General features: G+C 34.0%; 1 pseudogene; it reads left to right on the forward strand.

Annotated features, from left to right (window-relative positions):
- The first annotated feature begins 6,769 nt into the window (after positions 1-6,769).
- Positions 6,770-10,446, forward strand: LOC125870002 (glutathione S-transferase L3-like; annotated as a pseudogene).
- The last annotated feature ends 2,111 nt before the right edge of the window (positions 10,447-12,557 follow it).

The raw sequence follows: 12,557 nt of genomic DNA on the forward strand, positions 1-12,557 counted from the left end.
ATCTTTTGGGAATCAACTTTAATTCCGTCACTGGAAACTATGTGGCCCAAGAATGCCACAGACTCAAGCCAAAACTCACATTTAGAGAACTTAGCATATAACTCCTTATCTTTCAAAGTCTGAAGAACTATTCTGAGGTGGCTAACATGATTTTCTTCATTCCTTGAATAGATTAGTATGTCATCAATGAAGACGATAACAAACATATCTAAATAAGGTTTGAAAACTCTATTCATAAGGTCCATGAACTGCAGGTGCATTAGTTAAACTGAACGACATGACCAAAAACTCATAATGACCATAACGGGTCCTGAATGTTGTCTTGGAAATATCACATTCCTTTACTTTCAACTGATGGTAGCCAGATCTGAGGTCTATTTTTGAAAAAAAAGAAGCACCATGAAGCTGATCGAAAAGATCATCAATTCTCGGAAAAGAATACTTATTTTTTATGGTAACCTTGTTTAATTGGTGGTAATCTATACACATCCTAAGGGAACCAATTTTCTTTCTCACAAATAAGACCGGAGCTCCCCAAGGTGAGACACTTGGTCGAATAAAACCCTTATCTAGTAGATCTTTCAACGGTTCTTTAATCTCTTTCAACTCTACAGGTGCCATCCTATATGGAGGAATAGAGATAAGACGGGTATCTGGAAGAATATCTATACCGAAGTCTATCTTTCTCTCAGGAGGGACTCCGAGTAAATCATCTGGAAAGACTTCTAAAAACTCTTTAACTATAGGAACTGACTGAATGAGAAGTATCTCAACACTAGAGTCATTAACTCGGACCAAGTGATAGACACAACCCTTAGAAACTAACTTTTTTGCCTTGAGGTATGAAATGAAACGACCCTTAGGCACTGCTGAACTACTTTTCCACTCTAAGACTGGCTCATTAGGAATTTGGAACTTGACAACTCGAGCTCTACAATCAATGGAAGCATAATAGGCATGAAGCTAGTCCATACCTAGAATGACATCAAAATCTACCATGTCTTACTCAATTAAATCCGCCATGGTGTCTATGTGATTGATGAAAATGACACAATCACGATAAACTCGCTAAGCTAGAATAGACTCCCTAACAAGTATAGAAACAGAAAAGGGTTCACAGAGTTTCTTAGGAAGAACATCAAACTTATTTGCAACATAAGGGGTTACGAAAGATAAACTTGCTCCTGGGTCTAGCAAAGCATATACATCAAAAGTAATGACTTTGATCATACCAGTGACAACATCTGGAGAGTTCTCTTGCTCATGACGACTAGTGATTACATAGAGGTGGTTTGCTCCTCCGCTAGTACCGGATGTAGCTCTTCTAGGTGCAACCCTGTCTGGTGGTGCAACTGATGAAGATTGGGCTCTATTGCCCTGATTTCCACTACCTTTCCTGTTCTTAGGGCACTCTTTCATGAGGTGACCCTCTTGTCCACACTTGAAACAACCTGACTGGCCATCACGACACTTACCTGGGTGGGTTCCACAATACCTAGCACATGCAGGATCTGTTTCCCGGACTCATTCCCTGTCTTAGCTTTCTTATTTCTAAATTCCTCCCTATCCCTCAACTTCTCTTCCTCAAACTGCTGCACATAGACCATCAACCTTGATATATCTATGTCCCCAATTAGCATCACTGCCCTACCCTCTTTGCTTGATAGATCGGGCAACCCAAGAAGACCTCCTTAAAACATGCCCAACTCGCAGGTGGTGCATCATCAGTTCTATCCCCCTTCCACTGGTCAAACCAATTCCTAGCAACATGCTTCAATTGATATGCAGCCAGTTCAACTCGCTCAGTATCGACAACATGTATAACATCAAATACCTTTTTCAAATCCTCAATAAAGTTCTCTGGATCCTCAGTAGTGCTCGAACTAGTGATGCTTGGAGGATTCATCCTCAAGAACTCACGAATCCTCGAAGTATCAGTCACTTCCTGTCTAGCTCCTCTCTGTTGCCCAACCTGATTAGTCACAGCTTGACTGAGCAATCTTATCGCTTCTTTGAATTTAACGTTAGTGACTTCTCCTTAGGGTTGCACTTCAGGTGCATTGGATACCTCTTACTCCTCAACATTACGCCTAGCAAGACGACCTCTGACAGCTCTTCGTGGAGGCATGATTATCTGAAAACATGCGCAAGCACGAATTAGAAGGAAACTTTTTTTAAAGATTAAACTCTAACGCATGAAATTAGTATGAAAGAAGTGAGAATATTTCCTAAGTGTTGCAGCCTCCTAATTATAGATGTGGCGCGCTTCACATCGATAACTAGGACTCTATAGATACAACTTCATAGACTTCCTAGGACTCTTGAACTATGGGCTTTGATACCAAGTTTGTCACTCCCCGAGCCTACACCCCACTGACACTCGAGAACCATTGCTATTCCCAAGCGAACCCTTGACCCGACTTACTTACTTATCGGAAGACTCTATGCATATTTATAATGATTAATAGCACTATACTCACTTGAATAATAAAATACTGAGAATGCTTAAAAAGTCAAACATTCAACTTGGCCAAAATAACAACTCAAGTCTTAACATATGAAATGAAAATGTAAAGACAACCGAACTACTAACTATCTGACTGTCTATGAAGCCTCTAAAATAAAGAGGGATGTCAGGACAAGAACCCCGATTATCGTAACAATGAAATACTGAAAGCAAATGATAAAAAGAGTCCTCCGGAATGCAATGAGGCTTACCAACTGACTCTTAGTGCTCAACTGGATTAACGAGGCACTGGATGCTGATCCTGGTTACCTGCGACTGCATCATACTAAGATGCAGGCCAACTGGCATCAGTACATTGAATGTACGAGTATGCAAGTTGGAATGCTAAACATAACATAGGCTTAAAAAGATTCTGAAAGAAACATTTACCTTGACTCTTCTCAATTGGTGAATAACTTATCTCATAACAAAGCAATGAAACACGTGCAATATATGAAAAGCTTTATAAAAAAGTAAAAGCAACTTAGTTCGTTAAAGAAAATGCAATAACAAACTCAATTTTACTCATGTAATAAATTAATATAGTTTCTGTGGGAGTTTCTCTAACCGACAACCACCACTATGGGCCTAAGTGGTGATACAACGGCTTGCCCATGCTGCCAGAGTTGTCCTATACTTTGCCGTCACATAGAAAGCTTAACTAAGTGGATCCACTAGTCTATGCTAAAAGCATCTTAAGGAGTAATCTAAAAAGTATGATCCTTTACTACCCATGATGACTACATGGTTTATGGAGACTTGAGTTGATTTCAACTCGCATCCCCATATCGGTGCTCAATACTACTCCCAAAATGTGCTTAGCTCATATGATTTAAAATCAAAACTTCTTTCTTTGGTTTGAGATAATTACTCAAAACTTAAGCTTACAAGCTCTCTTGGAAATCGGTGTTTCCCTTTCTTGTTCAAATGTGAAATCATTTTAAAATATTGGGAATACTTAGTTTCCTTATAGCTTTTGAGAAATGAACTCAACTCTTTACTCTTTGCTTAACTTGAAACTTAAGTCTTAAAACAAAGTTAAAACGTTTGTAAAAGACTTTTGAAAACTTTATAAACTTCTCTTGACTTGCTTCTTAACTTCTAGGCTTGACTCTTAACTTTCCTTGAATTGAATTATGGATTCAAGGTTCATGATCTCATGTTTATGGATTATTTCATGATGTTTAGATGTACCTAAGAGTGTTGTAATCAACTAAGAAACATAGGTACATTGCTAAGGAACAAGTACGAAAAGATGGGAAACGAATGGGGAGAACTAGCGTCCCTGGCGCTCTGAGAAGCGCGGGGCGCCAGCCCTCAGCATTCAAATATTTTTCTGGGGCGAACTGGCTGGAGCGGCGCCCCAAGGGTGAAGATTCAGAGACCCTTTTGGGGCGCGCTGGCTGGCGCAACGCCCCACCCATATCCCCAGGTGTTTGACGACTTTTCTTCTCCATTTTTCATCTCTTAACCCCCTAAACTTCAATTGTTCCATCCCCAAACACTTAGAATAATTTATACCCTCAATATATGATAGATTCAAACCGAAATTACACCCGAAAACGTGGATCAAATCGCAAGAAACTGCAACAACACAACCCACAAGAAAATCAAACAAAATTTTCAACAATGTTCATCAAAAACTCAATTTCTAAACTTTCAAAGACTTAAATTCGCTGAATTAAATCATGGTTGGTGCGTGGGTGAGCTAACCCAACGCTATGTGATCTCACATACATCACCTCTTGACAAAATCCACAAGTTAAACTCTACGATCTTGACGAATCTTGATTTCTCTTCTCCCTTCTCCTCTTTTCTCCAAGTCTTAGCGTGAAACTTCAATTTTTCTAAACTGACTAAAATCTGATTTTACCCTAATTAACTCCTAAAAGCGAATTAGAATAATTAGGTAAGGAAAATATTAAATTACCCTTCAAAAATCCGGATTAGACTTTCCTTATTCAAATTGCCCAACTTCCAAATGGTATAACTCACTCATACAAACTCAGAATCGCGTAAACTCAGCGACGTTAGAAAGTTTATTCTAAGAGATTTCCAACCATATTTGGAAATACACCTAACTCATCCTGAGCTAGGAGTTCTGGCCGTTTGAAGTTGACCAAAAACTCAACTAACATACTTCACAATTTTCCAGATTTTCATATACTTTCCAAAAAAGATTCTTTCCCCAACTTTTAACTCTTTCCTATTTATTTCAATTTGCGAGATGTTACAGGATCCGCCTGTCGGAGGCGCCGTGATGGAATGATATCACCAAAATGGTTACCAACATCAGATACAATACAAACCATTTTCATAATCTTGGTAATCCAATCCGATGAAAATCCCATCTTTATCATCATATTTTTTAAACAGTTCCACTCTATCATAGGCTTTGCTTATGTCCGTTTTCGAAGTAACAAATCCAGTCTTTCCTTATGTTTTACGTTTTAAATAGTGATTGACCACAAAAACGATCATGATATGATCAAGAATATATCTTCCAGGGATAAATGCACTCTGTGATTCTGCAACACTATCCTCCAAGTAAGATTCATGCAATTTGCCAACATCTTGCAAACTATACAATCAATAACAATACACAGAGAAATCAGTCTTAGATCAGAAACTACCTCAGGTAGCTTCATTTTTGGAATAAAAATAATTATTGTAAAATTATTTACTGTAATGACTCCATAGTTATTTACAAAACTGAGTATCGCATTCGCCACATCTTTAGCAATTACAGCCCAAAAATGCGGATAAAACACAAATTCATCCCATCTTGACCTGGAGCCTTATTCGGATGCATTGAGAAGACTGCTGATTTTTGAAATTAATTTACAGGTGTCACACAAAAGGGGACAAAGGAAGTAACATGTATTATTTAATTTGGAAACTACGTAAAAAGTATTGTAAATCTCAATAATAAACAACATTTGATTGACTCTTGAAATTCAATTTGTGCTACATACATTGGGGAAAGGGGAGTAACATATATTAATTAAAAATTACGTAAAAAGTATTATAAATCACAATGTTAACAACTTAAAATAATTTAAAATAATATTAAATTTAATTAATTCTCTAAATTCTATCTATATCACATAAATTGAGATAAAAAATAATAAATAGCATGAGAATTTGTATATAGTGTATCAATAAAAAAAATGTATAACTGAACTAACAAAGTCTTGAATTTTTTAAAAATCTTTTTAACTCATAGAACTTGACTTAATTAAGAAAGTGAAAACTTAATCACTTTTTCATTTAAATCATCTTATGACTGATCAAAAGAGATTGATTTTATATTATTGTTTATCATGTCTAGAGCGTGTTTAGAAGAGTAAAAAATATTAATAAGATTTGATGGGGAGAGAAGGGGATATATTAACAGAACAGGTAAATATGCATCATTTAACCGTTCATATTCTCAGTAATTATAAAAAAAATGTTGCTCTTTTGAATGCAAATAAATAGACAACTAATTGTATGGAATTGATAAATTTTATGTCATACTAATTGTATGGAATTCATAAATTACACGTGGTCGATGAAGTTTATTTTCATTTGTCTACTATGGACCTTACACATACATTAAGAATTTCCGTCATTTTCTTGTAATTTTGTGAATTGTTAGCCAAAATTATGTTGTATTTATGAAAGTAGATTTATTTTTTGGTCCTTTAAGTAATGATCACGAGCATTATTAATTTTTTATTTATTTTAAATTTGCTAAATAGAATAATTTAATTTAACTTACAAGTAAACTTTTAAAAAATCCATCTAGTTACCAAAAATCCCTACAGAAAATATGCAAAAATTGGTCAACTTTCAGACAGACGGAAAAATTGATTGAGTTTATTGTTTGGTAAGTTTGGTATGGATTATAAGAAACAATTAATTTTGAGCCAAATTTTAGGATGAATTTACCTTATATTTAATAGGGATAAAAATTAAAATTATGAAATACTCCCTCTGGCTAACAATAGTTGTACATTATTGATTTGACACACCCCTTAAGAAACAATAAACAATAGGGGTAATTACTATAGTGCTCTTTGAATATATTAAAATTAATGCTTTGGAAAATGTATTAGATATTGAATAGTATTTAATAGCAAATGAGCCCTTAACTTCGTCACTAAGCTACTCACACAACTCGTACTCCTTCCTATAAAAGCTCCCAAAATTCTTGGTTTTATCGCTTCACATTTCCAGAATCTTCTGAGTCCTCTTCAATTGCAGAAAAAATAAACATCAATGGCTTTCCTGTAAGTCTTAATTTCCTTAATTTTATGTTAATTGTTCATGAAATGTGTTTAAGAGATTGAGTTAAGTTCGAGGTCCATTTGTTGCTTGAAATGTTGGGTAGGGTAGGGAGGGATCTTTCCTATAGACTCTAGACTCAAAAGAAATGTATCAAGATTTTATGAAAAATAAAACAACAAAATAGTAAGATATAAGATAAATGCAACAATAGATTGTGGTTGCCATATGAAATTCCCTTTGTGGGGTGTCCGACCCCTACGAGTTAGCAAAGAAGGGAGAGGAAAGAGGTCTTGGTGAACCATCACAATTAGTGCACAAGTCCATATATTGGGTGCCATATGAAATTGTCTGTGTTTTAGATGTCCAACTTTAGTTTTAAGTGATTTATTAATGAATGGTCTTCTGCGGGGTTGAGTTAGCTTCAAAGTTCATCTCTTTATCCATATGATATTTGAGTTGAGTACCTTTAATATGAAAAGAAGAAGATGAAGCGTTATCTGGTACCTGTTATTGTTGAATATGTATGTTGTATGTAAATTGATTTTTTTGGTTTGCTTTTGATATGGATGTTTATGGGGTTATTATTTTATTTGCACAGAATTGTACAAGAAGTTCTACCACCAACTTTGGATTCTACTTCCCAACCCCCATCTCTCTTTGATGGAACTATCAGGTTCAATTAATTTTTTTCTCTTAATTTCTTTCTTGTTTGCCTTAAGAAAAGATGTTTTTTGTCTACCTTATGAAAATTGTGTTCTTTGTCATCATTATGGTTTTATTTCTCCGAGTAAAGATTGTGATCTAAATCTATAGTGTTGTTTGAAGGTTGTATATCAATTATCAATGCCCCTATTCTCAGCGTGTGTGGATTACCAAGAATGTTAAGGTTTACCTTTTTACCGCTTCCTCTGTTCTACTTTATCTAGGTTTTCTCTTTGCAGTTTGTTCAAAAAACAAGGAAAACTTTCTATATTTGAAGACTCTTTAACCTTGAACGTCATTTACTCGTAATTGTATATCTTTATAGCTATAAAAATGTCATGACATGCGTAAGATCGAAAGTCGAAAGATATTTTTGATATGTGTTAAAAAAAAAAAAAATTCAAATTTAATGTCCAGTCAAATATTGCCACATAAAATGAAAAAGAGGGAGTAGTTCTCAATTCGCTTTTCCTATTTACTAGTACACTGCGCGCTACAACTAGCAGCCCCTTTGCTAGTTTGAGAAAAGACCAGCGCGCAACGACTGATGAAAAGCAGCAACTTCTTAGAAGTCAGATATGGTTGGAACCGTATACAAGGGGCTACTTGCTGCTCAACCGAAGAGAATAAATTATCGCGAATAAGATATAAGACACAGACTTATTATATACAACTCTTATCTATGAGAATCCTTGGGTCCACTTTTCGATTTTAATAGTCGTTATAATTTTGGTGAATTTTCATATATATATATATATATATATATATATATATATATATGCACATTCTGTGTCCAAAATATTCGGTTTGGATGAACCCATAGTTCAAAAGTTCTATCCCCCTCTGAAAGGAAGTGCTACTAATTAGAATTTTTGATTTTGTTGATGGCTTTTATTAATTTCAATTTGGAAGTAATTTCTATCCTTTTTGAAATTATTCAGTTTGTGTGTTCTTATACCCGGCAATGGTCTTGTGCCTAGATAAATTTTTTAACATTTTGAATCATAGGGTTTGCAAGACAAGATCAAGTTAGTTCCAATTGATCTTAAGCACAGGCCTGATTGGTACAAGGAAAAAGTTTATCCCACAAATAAGATAATTTTCCACCAAAAAAAATTAATTTTCGCTTGCCCAATTCACTTGTATATGAAAATCTTGACATAAGATTTTGACATTGGCATTTGGCCTCAGTATAAATTGTATGAAAACTCCAGAAGAAAATGTCCATGAATATTTGGAAAAGGGATTTCTCTTCCTCTTCAAATTAAATGATTATTGACTGAGCCAATGCTTAAATACTCCAGTCTTTTCTACCATCCGATTGGCACATAAACCTTTATATAAAGACTTTGAAGCAAGTGAATGTTTAAATCTTGGGAAAGCACGCATCTCATTTTATGCTTCAGGTTATTTATATTTTCTACTCTTCACAGGTGGCATCCCTAGAGCATAACAACAAAGTGATAGTAGAGAGTTTGGATCTGGCTAAATATGTTGATAGTAACTTTGAAGGACCATCGCTTTTGCCGGATGTAAGATATAAAAGTTAATTATTGTCCTATCTGTTTAGGAAAATCTTAAGCTATAAATTGATAAAAGGAAAATATTGGAAAAATTTATGCAGGACCCTGGAAAGAGGAAATTTGCTGCAGAATTGATAGCTTATAGTGATACTACATTCGTCCCAGAAATATACAGAACATTCGCTAAAGATGCACGGACACTTACTGGTGAAATTTGAGCTTTTGTTCTTTGAAACTCATTATGTTTCGTTTGTTAATTTTTTTTTTATGTAAGTTAATTGTATTCACACTTGTACCAGGGGCACAATTTGATTACCTAGAAAAAGCTCTCCTCAAATTTGACGATGGACCTTTCTTCGTCGGTCAATTCAGTCACGTCATTACTATATTTCATTATTTTTACCTTTTCGATGATTTGTTGTGTGCGATGGTAGCTCTACCGATAAACATACTCGACAATCAGTGCAGAGTAGTGTGGGTGTACTTTTATCCTAGAATTTGAAACTTCATAGAGACTATGTGCTGTTATGAAAACTCTGTTGTGCTAGGTTGACATAGCATATTCTCCATTTATCGAAAGGTTCCAAGTTTTCATGCCAGAGGGGTTTGACTATGACATCACAACTAGTAGGCATAAACTAGCCAAATGGATTGAGGTATGACTTGTATTAGATATGGAGTTTAAAGTATGATTAATAATTTTATATTATATATGAAATTTTATTATTCTTATTTTTAATTTAGTTGTATTAGAAGTTGTATCATAGATTGTTCATCACAATAGAAAAGGGTCCATGATTTTCTCTTGGAAAGCATACAGACTAAGGCTTGTTAAAATTACCTTTGTTTCTTTTAGTGATAGCGTAAACTTCAAGGATAGCTGGTTGGTGCATTTTTCATATATAATTCATGTGCTTTATATTGAAGGGCAGCCTTAGAACAACAATAAAGTTGTCTCCGTGTTACTAGTAAGTCTTGAGTTGCACAGACTCTTCACTTTTGATGCACCCATTGACATTTTTGAAGAGTCCGAGCTACATAACATGTTATTTATAACAGGTTCAAACCATGGAATCAACCATTGATATTTGTGATAGGGTAGACTACATACATTACACCCCTTTGGTGTGCAGTATTATCCCAATCCTGCAGCGTGAACGTGGGATGCTTCATGCATCATATTGTTCTTTTTTAAATGTGCTTCATTAATCATCTTGTAGGAAATGAACAAGCTTGACGGATACAAGCAAACAAAAGTATTAGAACATGAGAAAATGTGTTGAGCACAACAAGAACCGCTTTCTATCGATACTCACTTTGCAAATATTAGATATATTTCTTTTTATTTTTTTGGCTGTATATATAGCTACTGACAGTTCACTATATATGCATTTTTTTTTTTACAGAAAGCTTGAAACTTCAAAAATGCATCGTCAATCTTAGGTGAAAGTCACAGGGGCTTAGTATTTTGGTATCAAATATGTAATGGAGTTCTATAATATTATGCATCAATAATAAATTTGCTCTGTGTTTTTCTTTATATGTAGTCTTTGGGATTGTATTTTCCTGCTAGAACCTAGAGAGACTTGTACTTTTATTTTATCTTAGATGTAACAGTGATGTGGTGGATTTAATTTCGACAAAAAAAACTATTTTATAATTTATTTATTTTTATTTAATAATTTTATGGTCTGATAAATTGTATATATTTTGTCTAATATATATCCTAAACTATAAAAGGGAACTTCAAGTGCTCAAGCAGGTAGTAGGTCAACATGCCGGATTGAGCACTTCAAGGGTGTTTTTGAAATTTTTGATGGTTCTTTTGTTTTAGTTTGTTTATCTTATTTTATAGTCTTTTATATATATTTTTAAAAAATTGCATAAACACTGTTTGATGTAGGAGTAAACACTGTTTGATAATATTAGCCTGCGACTCCAAAACATTAAAGAAATATATGGCGTCATCTGCAAAAAAGAGGTAATTGGTGGAGATTTTGGAGTGACTTTCACCCCATGAAGAGTTCCTTGGCGGGAATGAGCACTTACCAAATTAAGCTGAAAGACCCACTACTACAATGATTAAAAGATATGGTGACAAAGGATCTGCCTATCGGAGGCGCCATGATGGAATGATATCGCCAAAATGGTTACCAACATGAGATACAATACAAAACATTTTCATAATCTTTGTAATCCAATCCGATGAAAATCCCATCTTTATCATCATATTTCTCAAAAAGTTCCACTCCACTCTATCATAGGCTTTGCTTATGTCCATTTTCGAAGTAAGAAATCTCGTCTTTCCCTTTGTTTTACGTTTTAAATAGTGATTGACCTCCAAAGAGATCATGATGTGATCAAGAATATATCTTCTAGGGATAAATGCACTCTGTGATTCAGCAACACAATCCTCCAAGCAAGATTCATGCGATTTGCCAACATCTTGCAAACTATACAATCAATAACAATACACAGAGAAATCAGTCTTAGATCAGAAACTAGCTCAGGTTGCTTCATTTTTGGAATCAAAATATTTTTTGTAATATTATTTTCTATAATGACTCCATAGTTATTGACAAAACTGAGTATTGCATTGGCTACATCTTTACCAATTACAACCCAAAAACGCGGATAAAAACTTAAATTCATCCCATCTGGACCTGGAGCCTTATTCGAATGCATTGAGAAGACTGCTAATTTTTTAAATTAATTTACAGGTGTCACACAAAAGAGGACAAAAGAAGTCACATGTGTTATTTAATTTGGAAACTACGTAAATAGTATTGTAAATCTCAATAATAAACAACATTTGATTGACTCTTGAAATTTAATTTTTGCTACATACATTAGGGCAAGGGGAGTAACATATATGATTTAAAAATTACGTAAAAAGTATTATAAATCACAACAGTTAACAACTTAAAATATTTTAAAATAATATTAAATTTAACTAATTCTCGAAATTCTTTTTATATCACATAAATTGAGAGAAAAAATAATGAATGGTAAGGACACCTGTATCTAGTGTATCAATAAAAAAATGTATAACTAAACTAACAAAGTTTTGAAATTGTATTTTTACCTTTTTAACTAATAGAACTTGACTTAATTAAGAAACTGAAAACTTAATCACGTTTTCATTTAAAATCATCTTATGACTGATAAAAAGAGATTGATTTTTATATTATTTTTTATCATGTCTAAAGAGTGTTTAGAAGAGTAAAAAATATTAATAAGATTTGATGGGGAGAGAAGGGGATATATTAACAGAACAGGTAAATATGCATCATTTAACCGTTCATAATCTCAGTAATTATAAAAAAAAGTGTTGCTCTGTTGAATGCAAATAAATAGACAACTAAATGTATGGAATTCATAAATTGCATGTCATCCTAAATGTATGGAATTCATAAATTGCATGTGGTTGATGAAGTTTATTTTCATTTTTCTACTATGGACCTTACACATACATTAAGAATTTCCTTCATTTTCTTGTAATTTTGTGAATTGTTAGCCAAAATTATGGTGTATTTATGAAAGCAGATTTATTT

This window comes from Solanum stenotomum, chromosome 7 (assembly GCF_019186545.1).
Source record: "Solanum stenotomum isolate F172 chromosome 7, ASM1918654v1, whole genome shotgun sequence".
Classification (NCBI taxonomy): Eukaryota; Viridiplantae; Streptophyta; class Magnoliopsida; order Solanales; family Solanaceae; genus Solanum; species Solanum stenotomum.